General features: G+C 37.2%; 1 long non-coding RNA gene across 1 annotated transcript in view; it reads right to left on the reverse strand.

Moving 5' to 3' along the window:
• Positions 1-1,203: 1,203 nt before the first annotated feature.
• LOC123508417 overlaps positions 1,204-12,370 on the reverse strand; it is a 98,558-nt gene continuing 87,391 nt past the window's right edge. The window contains exons 3-4 of the long non-coding RNA XR_006675939.1: positions 1,877-2,038; positions 1,204-1,701 (exon numbers count right to left, since the gene is read on the reverse strand). This is a non-coding gene — a long non-coding RNA (uncharacterized LOC123508417). The remainder of the gene's footprint in view (positions 1,702-1,876; positions 2,039-12,370) is intronic.

The raw sequence follows: 12,370 nt of genomic DNA on the forward strand, positions 1-12,370 counted from the left end.
ACACTTACGCGGGGTTGTGGAACAAACTGATAGTCAGTGAACAAAACTGTGAACATTTGGAGAGATTGACAACACATAAATTGAAATGCACAGTTAACGAGTGGCTGATAAACTACAGACAGCAGTGATATATATTAGTAGACAGAGTGAGGCTTTAAGATGGGGAACAATAACTATGTAACCTTTAGTCTCCAAGTTGTCACTATAAGCTATGTAAGGTAGTGGTGACATACTCTGTAAATATGTTGTAAACTGTAGAGATAAAAAAAAATAAAGAGAGAGAGAGAGAGAGAGAGAGAGAGAGAGAGAGAGAGAGAGAGAGAGAGAGAGAGAGAGAGAGCGCCAAGACTTCCAGACTGTAGAATTCGTTTCCTGCAGCCACATGTGACACGCAGTGACACTTGAACAAATGAAAAGTGGCTGCCCACAGGAGGCGAAAAATAGTAACTCCAATACTAGTGTTGTAATAGTTATAAGCAGGATAAGTTATTCTATGTATATATTTTTCTTTTTTTATATATTAAGTGCAGGCTTCTTAAATAAGAACAAAAAAACATGTTTTTAAGCCTTTGTAAATTAGTTTAAATGAGAGAGAGAGAGAGAGAGAGAGAGAGAGAGAGAGAGAGAGAGAGAGAGAGAGAGAGAGAGAGAGAATGCATACTTATGCGTATTAAAAAAACTCAAGTATATCTCTCATTCACCCACCTTCCCACCCACCCATACACACACACACACACACACACACACACACACACACACACACACACACACACACACACACACACACACACACACACACACACACACACACACACACACACACACACACACACACACACACACACACACACACACACACACACACACACACACACACACACACACACACGAGACAGGAACTTTAATTAATTCACGGAAGACAAGGGAGAAGGAACACTCCCGTAAAGGGAGCAACAGAAACAAAAGAAAGTAATTTTTTTCTTTTCTCTGAAACAAAGCCCTCTTTTCCTTAATAAGTTTTCTGCGATGCCAATCAACTTAGTAATCAAATTTTCAGGAAGTAGGGAAAGAAAGATGCCTTTTTGTGTTACAACCTTAGAGAGAGAGAGAGAGAGAGAGAGAGAGAGAGAGAGAGAGAGAGAGAGAGAGAGAGAGAGAGAAGTATGAAGAGAGGCAAGGATATATGGATGAAGGGAGGGAGGGAGAATTATCGAATGGCGCTCTACTTAGACACAAAAATTGGAACTCTGTCACTTATTTCATTATTTTCATAATCTAAAAGACACGATGGATGAATCAGGCAAGGAAGAATGTCGATGTTCTTTTCTTTCACTGTCATGGATGGAAGGATTTCGGTGTTATCTTCAACTCTCTTTGTGACTTGAATTTCATAGAATATCGCTACAAAACTAAATTAAACTTTGAATTTCATTGCTGGAGAAACTCGACATCTTGAGAATGATAGCATATTCTTTACCTATGAATGTACCTGAATGCATTCCACTGTCCTAAATGAATGCTCCAAGGGTTGTGATTGGTGCAGATTACGGAATGGAAATATTTATTCATGTTAAATCTTCATCGGTTGTCTCACCAGTAAAAGGGCAGCCAGGCGGTACAAGGACTGCCACGTGTAGCTCTTCTGGCTTCTTGTAACTTTCTTTTCTTGTACTACTGTGTTTCGAATACCTTCATGTTTACCTAAAAAAGATATTCTCATACAAATGTGTGCTCATGAAAGGAAAATCCGTTATTCTTAGTTAATTATATAACGATTTTGGATGAGAAAATTTCAAATAAGTTAATTTGAAATAACATGATTAAATACTGGATACAAACTACATACTTAGAATAACAATTTTAAGACGAAACTCACCATACAAAAATAACAGTTATAGTTTAGGGCTAAGTCATAAAGTTTCATCATTGCTTTCTCGACCTTGCATTGCCTCTCATTTCATAAAACTTGAACGCTGCCGCCAAGATCCTCAGGCGTGGTGGCAGCTGCACCGCGTGACTCTGACACCGCCACTGAAATCTGAAAAACAAACACAATGCCGTAAAGTTCAGCTCAGGTTTGTTTTGGTTTATTCGCCACTAGCAACGGGACACACACGCACATGCATATACACACACGGGCGTGCGCGCGCGCGCACACACACACACACACACACACACACCATAAAGTTCAGCTCAGGTTTGTTTTGGTTAATTCGTCACTAGCAATGGGACACACACACACACACACACACACACACACACACACACACACACACACACACACACACACACACACACACACCATAAAGTTCAGCTCAGGTTTGTTTTGGTTAATTCGTCACTAGCAATGGGACACACACACACACACACACACACACACACACACACACACACATACAAGGATGAAAGTCAATTTTTTTCTTAAAAAATTCTCACCATCTCTGTGTTCCCCTCCACTGTTTTATCAATATATACGAAGTTATATCTATTTCATTTGGTGAAACATACCCCGGCTAGATATTTCTTTTCTATCTACACACCTTCCAGAGCTGTCAGCGCAGCCTACACCGCAGAGGGAACGTTTTTTTTTTTTTTACGGTAAGGCCTATAGCGCGCCTGTAGGCACACTTGAAGAGTGTATGGGAAGCGCTGTTCAGCTTCCGCCCATTAGTGGCGCAGGCAATTTTATTTATAGTGGTACCCATATTAGAGCCCATATCACCGCCCAAGCTCATCTCGAGTGTAACCACCTAGAACCTGGGTATCATGGTGACATGTAGGTAACTTTCAACCACTCGACAAATGGCAAAGAGTTTTAAGGCTGTACGTGGTGGGATTCGAACCTACGCGTAGACGTCTGCCCGATCCCACGCTCACCATCTTATCCACTACGCCACCGCCTCCCTAAACGTACATTGTTAGTAGAATAATGTAAGTTAATTTTTGTACTTATGGCTCTTCTCGAACACTTTGCTTTTTACTCTGTCATTTGCCGTCTACTTGATCTTTGCATGACCTTATCAATTCTATTGTTATATTTCTTGTCTCATTCGCTCGTGTAAAAGAATTGTAAATCTGTGTTTGTGTCTACGTACGAGGATGAAGCTAATACCTTTTCTCTTCCGTGGTAAACGCTCTTAGAGAGGAAAAATAATATGGACGAGAAAGAAAGAAATAAAGAAAACTCCATTATATAAAGAAAATTCCAGGAGAAAGGAAAAAATGAAAATCTATCAGGAGATGGAAGAATTGGTCTCATATTATTATTGGTTTTGGAACAATTGTGAAAACCTAAGAAATTGCGTCCTAGGGAGAGGATAATAAAGAGAAAGAAAATGAATAGTTTTGGATGAAGAAAATGTGGTGGATGGAGCCAGAATGTGTTTACTGATAAAAATAATAAGATAAACGACAATAAAAAGAAGCTGGCATCGGAGGAGAAGAAAGAAAGAGGTACGCTTCAGACAAGGAAAAAAATAGATGATGGGGTAAGAATGCTAGGTTATTATTGTACGTATAGACAAGATCTTTAGGGATACGATAAATCAAAGCATTACGTGGTTTTTCCGAGATTTTGACAGCGTTGAGGTGACATAAACAACCTCTTGGCTTTGATAATTATACAATTTTCACTCATTCCTCTCATATTAAGCTTGGGCGATCATCAGAGAAGCGTGTCCTTTTGTCCTCAAAATGGCCAATCGATTAGAAGTAAAAATAAGCAACGATTCACTCTCACCTTCAATAATACTTCCATCTTGTTTCTTTCATATCAAAACTCTGGCGGTCATTATGAAATTATACTCTTCCATATCCTAAGGGTTTGATAGCGTAGTGGGGAAGTGAATGGCGATTTAACTTCAGTTATGGCAAAAGTTTCATATTGTTGAAGTAAAATAAAAAATCACGAATTAGGGTTCTTGTAAAAAGAAAAAAATGCGGTTAAAGGATGCAGAAAAAAAAGTCATATTAAAAGTCGCCTAAATATATAATGAAGTATCGCTGGAAATAGACCAAAATTTGATTGCAGTGATGTTGAAATTAATTGCCCTAATAACAATATAAAAACAAAAGTGGCAACCAAGGCAGCTCATTCTTATGATAAGTGAATGAAAATGGCTTTATAAAATTTCAATTTCTCTTAATGTTATTATGGTTTATATCTAGTTTTCCTTCCTTTCCTCAACCTACTTAATTGAGGGAAACTTTTGTCCTATGAGAATATCATAGGAAATGTAGATTTGTTGAGTAGATATTTGCTGGTTTAAGACTTTTATAGTTATTGAAATTTTGAGTTTTTTTTTTGAGGAATTTGAGTTAAACGTTACTGATTTAACATATTAACTGAAAAACAAGGCACCACTCAAACTGAACAGTCACCAAACTTATACCTTATTCTGGCGATATTAAAACTGGTGACGGTCATCAGCGCAACACCCCTGTCCAGCTCTCCAATATCCCATCAAAGGTCAAAGGTTTCTGCCAGGCTTTATAGATTACTTATAGGTGGTAGGACTTACTGGCGGGTGGCGGTGGTGGACGGCGGGGAAGGCGAAGCAGCAATCACTAGAAACAACCTCTTCCAATACCACAATAAATATGTCAATAGCCGCCGCCCCAAAACTCCGGGAATCAATCACAAGGTGTCGCGCCAAGGTCTCCTCCCACAAGACTTCTATATTCCCATAGTTCTTTGACTGTAAGAAGACTGGCCACCAAAGCCTTAAATGGAGTTAGGTTAGGTTAAGTTAGGGTAACTGTTCTCAGCTATCCAAGTGTTACATAGCAATCTAAACTGCCCGTGGATTAGGCTAGATTAGTTTAGATTAACTATCTTCGATTAAATCAATCTAATAAGAGCTACATTTTCGTTAGATTATGGTAAGATTCATTATGTCAACTATCCTAAACTAAGTTAAATATCTCAATTAATTTAAAATTAATAAAAAATAGAATTTATTGTGTATATGAGAATCTTCTTTCGTGTGTTTCATAGTTTTGAAACACTAAATCTATTTACGTGTGTGTGTGTGTGTGTGTGTGTGTGTGTGTGTGTGTGTGTGTGTGTGTGTGTGTGTGTGTGTGTGTGTGTGTGTGTGTGTGTGTGTGTGTGTGTGTATCGACAGCCTAGGATATAAGAGCTCTTCTCCACTATCGGTAGCACATAATATTCTGTGCGAGGTTGTCATGTCCTACGTTTTCGGAGGGGGAAGGAGGGAGAGAGGGCCTGAGGGATAAGCGGAGAGGAATAGCGGGTGAAATTCCTCGCTGTTTCCCGGCCTGTGTTTGTGAGGGATTGATCTGACCACGACAAGGTTCACAAGCTTCAAATGTCACGGAATTCAGATGAACATAGGATGGAGAATCAGTTTACACTATGTAGTTAAAGTAAAAAAAAGTAGAAATGATCGCAATGAAATTTTCCTGAACATCTAATTTTTCTTAAGAAATTTAGTGGAACATGAAATGGAGAATCAGTTGATATTATTTACCTTCATTTAGGGATACATATTGTATCAAAATAAAATTCTACCATACGTCTACTATTTTGAATTGAGAAATTTAGCTGAGCACGAAGATGGATTTAAAAGTTTTCAGTCAGATTTAGGGAAAGATTAAATTTTAGTTATTCATGTAGTAGTTTTCTCTAAGGTAATGTTTGAGAACTTTTAAGGTCTACATCCCACAAGTTTCATCAAGTATGGGCAGGTTCAGTTGGAATGCTTTTTTTTTTTTTTTACGGATCTGGAAGGCAGGATTGTGATGAATATTGTACTTAGTTTTGTATTCAGTTTTTTCTTTCTTACTTCAAAGGAGGTAAGATGAAACAAAAAATCAGACTGTAAACTTATACTCAATTGTTTAAATTTCTTGAAAGTCATATGAAAGTGTCATTAGCATGTATGTTTGATTAAGAACCATGAAGATATGTTTTTCTTTGTAGACAAAAAGAGAGCGTTGAAAATAACAATAATAGGAGTAGCGCTGGAAATCAGGAAGAAGAAACTTAAGGAAAAGGTAAAAAAAGAGAAAACCCTGCACGGGTAAATAGTTATGTAAATCAAATTGATGGATCAGAAAGGTGTATGAGTGGCAGTCAGGCTGAAAATCAGCTAGCCAGAACATGAAATGAACTTAAAGAGAAAATGTGAAAAGCGTAGGTGTATTGACTGGTGGAACAAACCATAACGCCAAAAGGGGGTACGAAAAATAATCTGAAACAACGTAGGTAATTGAGAGAGAGAGAGAGAGAGAGAGAGAGAGAGAGAGAGAGAGAGAGAGAGAGAGAGAGAGAGAGAGAGAGAGAGAGAGAGAGAGAGAGAGAGAGAGAGGTACAGGTAAATTGATCCACCTGTGAATGTAAAGATGTTAAATAGAATAGACTGACAAAGGAAAAAAATAACGTGAGCGTCTTGCCCACACACACACACACACACACACACACACACACACACACACACACACACACACACACACACACACACACACACACACACACACACACACACACACACACACACACACACAAAAGAAAGAGAAAAAAGTAAATGAAAAAATAAATAAACGCGAGGTAATATTCTTCCTAAAAACATGATACCTAAAAAAAAAAAAAGCATTCCCGCAAGGCAAAGTTAGACAGGTAAAATGATAGGTAGAATGACTGAAGGAAGAAGTCAACACAGTGAAACAATATCGCAGGTTACCATGGCATCGTATAATGTTAGTTGAAATCGGGGAGTTTGGTTGGCCAGTCGGTGAGGGGGAAGTGACGGGACACAATAATATAACAATAAGAAAAGAAAGTCAAGAAAAGATCAAATTTCGAGCAAAAGGGTTGAATAATTTATGTTTAGCTGGTACGGCGAGAAAAGGGACCATGAATCATAGACTAAAGTAAAAAAAAAAAAAAAAAAAAAAAGGAAAACTCACACGGGTAAGCTCAACTAGGGAAGGATAAGTGAAAAAAGCATGATAATCCGTCATCATGAATCATAAAGCAGCAAAAAGAATAAAGCTTCTCAGGTAGACTCGGACAGTTTAAGAAAAGTAGACTTAAAGGATCAAATTTTATAAAGGAAGTTAAAATTTCATAACTCAGAAAGATCAGATAAATCGTTCCTTGATAAATCATAAAGCACACACACAAGAAATTAAATCACACAGTTAGTGGAGGAAACTGGACGCCATAAACCACAAAATATCAAAGAGAGTTAAATTTCATGAAGAGAGAGACTCGCATGGATGAAGGAAAACGAGACCGTAAATCACGAAGCATTAAAAGAGTTAAAATTTCACCCGTTTAGACACAGGAAAGAAAACTGGACACACTGGACTCCATAAATCATAAAGCTTTAAAAAGAATTAAAATCCCCCACACAGATGGTTTTAGGCGGAACAGGTGAGACGAGCGGGGAGAACAATGAAGCTTGCGGCAGGTGGCAGGTAGCAGTAGCGGTGGCGGTGGTGGCGGCTGAGTCTGTGTTCTGCGGCGACACAAAGGGAACAAGAGGCGCGGGAGAGGTAATCTAATTGGCCAGCGCCCCTTCGCCAAGCGTCTCCTGCATCAGTGAAACGACCCAGTTGTGCTACAGCCACTTGGTGGGGCGTGCCGACCTTAAAGGGACGCAAGGGACGGAAGTGCAGTGACGGGGGTTTCTCTTTTCAATTGCGTCCTCTTGCTCGTTATGGCTTGTGGCTTGACTTGGCTCGGCTTGGTTTGGCTTGGCTTGGTTTGGCTTGGTTTGGCTCGATTTGGCTTGGCTTGGCTCGATTTGGCTTGGCTTGGCTGGGCTTGGCTGGGCTGCTTTCTGGGTTGATGCTTACCTTGCTTTATTGTTTACTTGTTAGTTTTGATACTGTATTTTTATCGTTGCTTTGTTGTTGTTTTCTTATATGTGTCTGTTTAGTTAGTTTGTTATTATTTTTTCGTCATCGTAGTGTATCGTTGTTTTATTGCCGTCCACCTTATTTACTTCATTATCATACTGTTCTTGTTGTCTTATGTTGTTGTTGAATCTCTTTTATTCTCTCGGGTGATTTTATTGGTTTTGTTCAATTGGATTATATTTTATGGGATTATTTCGCTGGGTTGCTTCTAAAGACTACCCTATTGAACTCTCTCTCTCTCTCTCTCTCTCTCTCTCTCTCTCTCTCTCTCTCTCTCTCTCTCTCTCTCTCTCTCTCTCTCTGTATTTTTCAGCGACATTTATTTTATTAAGTTCATGCAGTTGGATTTATTTGATTTGATTATTTCATGGCAATGTTTCTGGAGATTTGTTTTAGTACTGGATTGTTATGGATTTCTTTTCTTTAAATCATTTCAAAGTTTCCTTATTAGATGATCGTTTTTATATTGATTTTACTTATTAAATGATCGCTTTTATTTAGATTTTACTTATTAAATGATTGTTTTTATTGATTTTACTTTCAAACAATTTTTTTCCCTCAACATGGTTTTTATATATTTTCGTCCTTTAACTTTTCTCATCTAAATTATGTCCCTGGGTTTTGTTTTATTTGGTCTTTCTTTATTTCTCGCGGTTAGGAATTATAATCAATATATAGAAAGTTACGACCGCCTTTCATTTATGATTTGATCTTATATTCATTGTATTGGATAATCAAATGGTTTTCTTTTTGTCTCTATCACGTTTCACTTTCTTTGATTATACACACACACACATTTCTCTCTGTCTCTTTGTCTGTCCTCGCAAAATTCAAGAAGCATCATCTCTCAATGCATTTAAAACAATGCTAAAAAAACATATCTTGTCTAGCTACTAATCTATGTTCTGCTAAATCATATATACCAAGTGTTGTTCTAATTTTACTATTGATGATTTGTAAAATATACATTGTGTCAGTTAGTTGTGATTGTTATTATTATTATTATTATTATTATTATTATTATTATTATTATTATTATTATTATTATTATTATTATTATTATTATTATTATTATTATTATTATTATTATTATTATTATTATTATTATTATTATTATTATTATTATTATTATTATTATTATTATTATTATTATTATTATTATATTATTATTATTATTTGTTGTTATTATTATTATCATTATTATTATTATTATTGATTATATTATTATTATTATTATCTATACTATTATTATTATTATCAATAATATTAATATTATTATTGTCATTATTATTATTATTATTATTATTATTATTATTATTATTATTATCACTATTATTATTACTATTATTATTATTGTTATTATTTCTATTTTCATTATGATTATTATTACCATTAATATTATTATTATTATTATTATTATTATTATTATTATTATTATTATTATTATTATTATTATTATTATTATTATTATTATTATTATTATTTAAATTCACTTCGGAAAAAACATTTCGTTCGTTGTAGCTAACGTTTTAGTTACTATTATTATAAAAATAGTTCTTATTCCACCAGTCAGTATAATCTATTTATACTCTGATAAGTACTTGCCTGAAAAGTTCTACTTTATATAGGCTAGCTTGGTTTAACTGTAAAGATTTGATATACTCATATATACCAGTATGTAAAATGACTTGGCTATAAATAAATGTTTCAAATGTTTCAAATGTCTCTCTCTCTCTCTCTCTCTCTCTCTCTCTCTCTCTCTCTCTCTCTCTCTCTCTCTCTCTCTCTCTCTCTCTCTCTTTTAATCTCTTTTGCGTTCATTTTTCCTCCCTTTACTCTTTACTCAGCGCAGAGAGAGAGAGAGAGAGAGAGAGAGAGAGAGAGAGAGAGAGAGAGAGAAAGGATGAAGGAATGAATATCAGACTACCTTTCATTCCTCTTCACTCCTCACTTACACACTTCTCTCCCTCTCATCTCCCATTCCTGTCACCCTTCGCATTCCCTTCTCCCTCCTTCACAGTCCATCAGTCCTCAGCTATCAACTCATTTTAGCCCTTCACTCCCATCGCTCCTCGTTGTGCATCTACCCTGCTCACTTCCCTTCTTTTTAGGCATTTTAACTGGTCTTTTGATGCTTATCCTCGCCTTTTAGTTCCCCCCTCAGGACCGTTCATTCTCATTTTATCTCTTACTGGTACTTTGCCTTTCCAGAAACTCACCCTGATCATTGTCATTCATTCCTATCGACTAGCATTTCCCTTTCCCTTCCTCTTTCTCCTCCTCCTCCTCCTCCTCCTTCTCCTCAATACATTCCTCCTCTGTTAAATTGCCTGCTAAACTACCCTATCTCTTCGCGAGGAAGTTAGAATGGGTTTCCTTCTTTTACCTTTATTTTTGTCCTCTTCGCTTGTTCTCTTAAAATAACCTAGGAACATAAAAAAAAATAAAGGAAACTATATGTGGCAGTGTCCGTGTAAAACATTCCTATCTATATTTATTCTTCATCCTCAAATTTCCACCTGTCATCCCTTCTATTCCTCCTTTTATTCCCCCTTCTGTTAACTCCTCCAGTACCATGACGCCTTTCCGTATTCATTCTGCTTACTATTTGGTGACTTTATACAGCTTCAGAAACATATATATGGGAGATTAAAAGAGTAAAGACTGTGGCTATTAATCTTCTGTACTCCATAGACCCTTACTGATATCAATAAAATGGTCAAATCGTACGCAAATCTCAAGGTAAATAAAGAGACCTAGTATTGAATGGGATAAATAGCCAGCTAATGTAATCTTCTGCTTTTATTTTAGTGGTTAGATGATTCTAAATAGAAACGCAATGGACAGAAGGTTTGTTGTTCTTTGTCTAACGTCTGAAATCTTGATCATATATTTCGCTTTCCCTCTGATAGTAGTACAGTTTATCACTATGTGCCTCATAAGGGTTGATAAATGGTGATTATGTTTGTTTTTCCTTCATTATCTTGTGTGCTCTTCCTTCTCGCCGTTCTTTTCTAATCTGTTCCTCCTTATTAATCTTTTCCTCTATTTTCATGCTTGTCCTTTGCTTTCATATCTTCTCTTTCTCTTTCTGTATGTCTCTATCACTCGTCACTATCGCATCCCCTTTCTGTCCCTATCCTCTCTCTTCACTGTATCATTTGTTTCTGTCTTTACTATACCCGTCACTGTTTCTCTCTCTCTCTCTCTCTCTCTCTCTCTCTCTCTCTCTCTCTCTCTCTCTCTCTCTCTCTCTCTCTCTCTCTCTCTATTCTGCCTTTATCGTTCTATTCACACTGTTTCTTCTCCTATCTCCTCTATCACCTATGACTGTCTTTTCTTACTTCACCATCACCCGCCACTGCCTCCTCAACTTCTGTCTTTATCCTCTCCCCCCCTTCACTGTATTTTCTCCAGTATTATCCACCACTGCCTACTTTTCTTCCTATTTTTCTATTACGTGTCAGTTTCATTCCCTTCACACTTCACCATCACTCGTTCACTACACCCTTTCTTTTTTATCGCTATTATCTGTCACTGTCTTTATCCCTCGTTGCAGTTTCCATCCCTGTCACTGTCTCGCCCCCTTCAGTGTTCGCCATTACCAGTCACCACCCATGTTCCGCAGCTCGTGAAGCGCTAAGTATCACGACCTCAATTGCCGGGCGCCCTCTGACACAATGGCTGGTATGATCATCCGTCAGGCGCCTCACTGGTCACCCTCGTAAAAGCGCAAAGTTTATTCTCCCTGGGAAAAAAAGATGTGGAAAAAATGTTGCACCTCTTACTGAAAAAAAATACTGGAAAAAAATGCTAAACGAAGGGAAAAAAATATTAATCTTGCCTCATTCTCATTTTGCTCTGCTCTACTCTCTTCTCTTCTCTTCTCTTTTCTTTTCTTTTCATCTCTTCTTTTTTTCTCTTAATTACTTTTCTTTTCTCTTCTCTTCTCTCTCTCTCTCTCTCTCTCTCTCTCTCTCTCTCTCTCTCTCTCTCTCTCTCTCTCTCTCTCTCTCTCTCTCTCTCTCTCTCTCTCTCTCTCTCTCTCTCTCTCTCTCTCTCTCTCTCTCGACCTTGGAATGAAAGTGTTTACTGTATAAGCTTTTAAGGTAAGACACGCAACAAATTGGTGTGTGCCACTGAGAAAAAAAGGGGAAGGTTGCTCGCCTTTTTCTTTCTCTCTTTCTCCTATCCCATCCTCGTTCTGTCCAATCGTTGCAAAAATGTTACGTATGTGGTTAGTTTTGAGAGCGAGAGACACGATCAAAATTGAGCGTCAGATGCAGTGCTTTTGTGGGGAGAGAGAGAGAGAGAGAGAGAGAGAGAGAGAGAGAGAGAGAGAGAGAGAGAGAGAGTTGATAGATTTTTTTTTTCGCGGCGATTCCTGGTATTTAGTTTTCAGAATTTTTCCAACCATCATTTCATTTGTACATGTATCCTGAATAACTCAAGAAAAAAAAGAGAAAAGCTTAAAAAAAGACGA

This window comes from Portunus trituberculatus, chromosome 24, assembly GCF_017591435.1.
Source record: "Portunus trituberculatus isolate SZX2019 chromosome 24, ASM1759143v1, whole genome shotgun sequence".
NCBI classification, from domain to species: Eukaryota; Metazoa; Arthropoda; class Malacostraca; order Decapoda; family Portunidae; genus Portunus; species Portunus trituberculatus.